Source organism: Helianthus annuus, chromosome 12 (assembly GCF_002127325.2).
Source record: "Helianthus annuus cultivar XRQ/B chromosome 12, HanXRQr2.0-SUNRISE, whole genome shotgun sequence".
In the NCBI taxonomy this organism is placed as follows: domain Eukaryota; kingdom Viridiplantae; phylum Streptophyta; class Magnoliopsida; order Asterales; family Asteraceae; genus Helianthus; species Helianthus annuus.
The window spans coordinates 28,633,160-28,637,248 of NC_035444.2; the positions used below are offsets into that span (position 1 = coordinate 28,633,160).

The 4,089-nt window shown below is 34.6% G+C and overlaps 1 long non-coding RNA gene across 1 annotated transcript; it reads left to right on the forward strand.

The window, feature by feature from the left end:
* The first annotated feature begins 1,154 nt into the window (after positions 1 to 1,154).
* Positions 1,155 to 2,196, forward strand: LOC110878140. The gene is made up of 2 exons (XR_002557649.2): positions 1,155 to 1,653; positions 1,792 to 2,196. It is a non-coding gene; the product is annotated as an uncharacterized LOC110878140 (long non-coding RNA).
* The last annotated feature ends 1,893 nt before the right edge of the window (positions 2,197 to 4,089 follow it).

The window sequence follows — 4,089 nt, forward strand, 5'->3', positions numbered from 1 at the left end:
TTTGGTCACCCCGTGTGTGTTGGCCTCGCCATGCGGTCGGGCAGTTATCCCAACGCCAATGCATGCAATCCAAGCTCCCGATCATACCAGGCAAACCATGCTCCGCCGAATGTACCTCGTAGATCTTTTGAAGGTCGTCCCATGTGGGCTTTCTAAGATAACGCGCACCATACAAATTAATAATACCTTTATAAAAAAACATACACAAACATAAGCTTCAAAAAAAAAAAAAAACAAAACAAAAATTGTAAACATTATAGAAAAGTATAGGAATTGTACCGGGACAAAAATTCTTCAAGGTGTCTCGCGTTGTTTTCTCGGCCATTTTTAAATACTCGTCGTTGATGTCGGTTGTGTTTCCATAAGCAAGGATTCGTAGCGCCGACGTACACTTTTGGATACTGGTAAATCCAAGTGCCCCTCTCGTATCCGCTTTTTGTTTAAAATAATCGTAGTTGGCTTCCAAGTCGTCGACTATGCGTAGAAACAACCGCTTACTCATTCGGAAACGACGCCTAAAAATCTGGTTCGAAAATGTCGGTGCCTCATCAAAATAATATTTCATCAAACGATCGTGTGCCGCGCGTCGGTCTCGTTCAATATAACCTCTTTTTTTTTTTTAATTTTTGGTTCGGGGCGGCGACAACGCTTCACATATCTCACCACTAGTTGATAAGCACTCGTAACTGCCTCTTGCTCGACCTCCTCATTTGTGGAATCATCGCCATCCGCAAAAAACTCTTTGTAGTAAAAATTTACCATGGATGAAGAACTAGGGGAATCCATCAGTTTTTATAAAATGGTAGTGTTTTTGAGAGACTTTTGATTAAATTTGAAGGAGTTTATATATATATATATATATATATATATATATATATATATATATATATAGGTAAAGCTTAAAAAAAATAAAAATAAAAAATCAAAGTAGGTTTTAACTAGCCGTTGCTAGTTTCTGATTGGCCAGTCAACCTCCATCGCAGTGTGATTCATAGAACGCCAAATCCAATTTTGCCCAAAATAACGCCGAAACACGCCGAGGTGTAGCGGCTTCTGGGCGTTTTCGGGCGTTTTGTTCGAATTTTTTTTATAAATCACGCCCATTACGGGCGCTCTTAACCAAGTCAATACTCCAGACTGCCTAGGTGACAAAACACCTAGTCACATTTGTCTGGTAAGCCTAAAGTCTTTCACTCTTTGGTTAACATCCCATCATATTTATCATTCGATGTATAAGGGGAAACACATCACTCAAATATCGGTGTCAGAGAGAGATATATAGAGACATTGACAGAGAAATAGAGAATATAAAAAACACAAACATCGATCACCACCGGAGAATATCAGGGGCTCAACTACTTTGTGTGGGTTCTCAACCCATGTCGTTTTCCGGCACAACAAAGAGAGCAGTGGTGGTTTTTATGATCATCTTCTTTGTACTTCAAGCTACTGCAATAAGAACATCACCACCGTCTGCAAAAGCCTCAGACAATATAAAAAGACTAGAGCTTTACAAAAGATTCTTTAATGGCAGATTTGCTCATCTTAACTCCACCACTGTCTTCGACAAAAGCTTTCAAGAAATCAAAAGAACAGTTCCCAGTTGCCCAGATCCTTTACACAACTAAAAAGTTTGCATCTTTTTGTTAATATGTTAGTTTTACTCTCTCTCTCTCTCTTTGGGTGTGAACGAGTTGAGTCTAGCTAGATTAGGTTTGAGTTCAAAGCTTGAGCTTGATAAGTAAAGCTGAGACTCATTTTTATTAAAAGAAGCTTATTTTTTGTTTTTAGACTGGAGCTCAAGTTCAAGCTTATTTAAGTTCTGCACGCTAGATCCGAGTTTTCAACAAACCGATCTCGAGTAGCTCATGATCGGCCTAACTGGTTTACACCCTTCTCTTTCTCTTAATCTTTATATTTATATGTATGTAGTGAATTATCCAAAATACCAACGTTTCTCCCACTATTATGACGTCATAATATGGATGAATTTGGTTATATTAGGGCCTAAACCGTGGGTATTTTGGTATATTATCTTAGCAAAAATGGTTTATATTTTGGTGATATAGATCAAGAACAATGACCTATCATGATGTATATATTATTTGAGATTTGAAATTCATATAGTACAACAATCTTTACACATATGCTTTGTTTTAATCTCGATTTATAATTATAAATGTGTTATATTTTGGATTTTTTGTTGGTGATGGCCCCTTTAGTTTTTTCGAGTTGGAAACTATGTTAGAGCCCACCTCATGTAATTCAATCATGAATAATTAAATTTGACAAGATTTGTCATCAATATCAGTCCCCACCTGCTCCTTTGCGGTTAATTTTTTTTTCATAATTATTCGATGAACAATACCATCATTGTTAGGTTTGTATTGGAATTTTGTCACATGATAAGTAAATGTATTTTTTAATACAAAATATGTTAATTTAACGTTTTTTAATTACCTATTGCACCAAATAGAAACATGCATCTTGTTCCAAAGTCATTTGTTGAGGGTTGGCAATTCCATATACAATCTTGAAATAGCAAATAATTAGAGCTTGACTTGTTCCATTTAATTAACAAGTTCTATTTAGATCCACTCCTTTAATTAAATTAGTCATGTTATTTGTTTGATACTTTGATCAAACATGTTGATCTTTCAACCTCATCAAAAACAGAAAAAAATAGTTTACAAGGTCGGCCCATTTAACGTATTTATTAAAAGTCATCTTTCTGTTTGACTCGATTAAATAGATAGTTAATGTGTTATGTTCATGTTTCATGAATATAAACATATCATTTACAAATAAATGTATTGATCAAATGCCATTGAGGCTTTGCCCTAATGGTAGGTATTTAGATAGAATGAATTCATGTGTTCAACATCCAATAAGTGTAACATTTAGTCATTAAAAAAAGTATTAATCATATTCGGTTCATAAATTCAACCTATCAACCTAACAGCTTGAAAGTTGATCAACCCAGAAAGTCATCAAACAACCAATCCCACATGCATAGCGCCTTACTTGATACCATGATACATATATTATTGTTTATTAATTAAATTTCAAATTCAAAATTCTGTTGATTGAATTACATAAAAATTATGAATATCTTTTACTTTTTGAGTCCTTGTGTTTTAGAAATTTTAACCACTTAAGTCTAAAATCAAAATGTTTAACGCCCTGAGTCCCTCTTTTCTTAACCATTTGAGTCCAAATTTCTAACACGGTTTTTTTCCGAATTACAAACCAATGTTTTAGGACTTTTGATTAGAACGAGGATATGAGTTGATTGATGTAAAATTTACCTCAAAATACTGCCCAAAAAGACGAAAACATGGCTTCAATTCTTGTGTTTAAACTTCCAATTAACAAAAATCAAGCCGTTTAGAGCACTGTTTCGAGGTAAGTTTACATAAATCGATTCGTATCCTCGTTCTGATCAAAATCCCTAAAACATCGGTTAGTAATTCGGAAAAATACTTAACTCCGTTAAGCTATTTTTAACAGCGGACTATTATCGGCCAAAAGTTGACCAGTTCGGATTATTATTGGCAAATAATTGAGTTGGGATTATTATCGGCCAAATTGAGAAAGTTGGATCATTTAAATCTAATTTCCCTTTAAATTAAAGAATTAAAAAGTAGTTTACAACATGGGTAGGCTCCGCCAGTACTACTAGCTAATAGATACTTTGAGCCAAATTTGTCGTGACGGGTGATGGTTGGTCGGCAGGGCCGGCCCTGAGACTTCATATACCCTGTTCGAACTCGAAAAAACGTGCCCTCGGACCTTAAGGAAATAAATAACTTAAACTAGTTTTTCATGCATTTGTGAACCATTAGACAAAAATATAGCATTCAAAAACCAATGCAATTAAGAAGATACAAAATATAGTATTCGAATGAGTGACATATCGTAAAAACTAATAACCTAGTAGCTAACCAATGATTCGTGAAGCCCTCCTTGCATTCTTGATAGCAAATTGGTGAATCAACTCTTATTAGTTTAAATCATACCTGAATTCGACAAAAAAAAAAAAAAAAAAAGAATAGGGCCTGAATTTGACAATCGTTTTTGTATAAATTA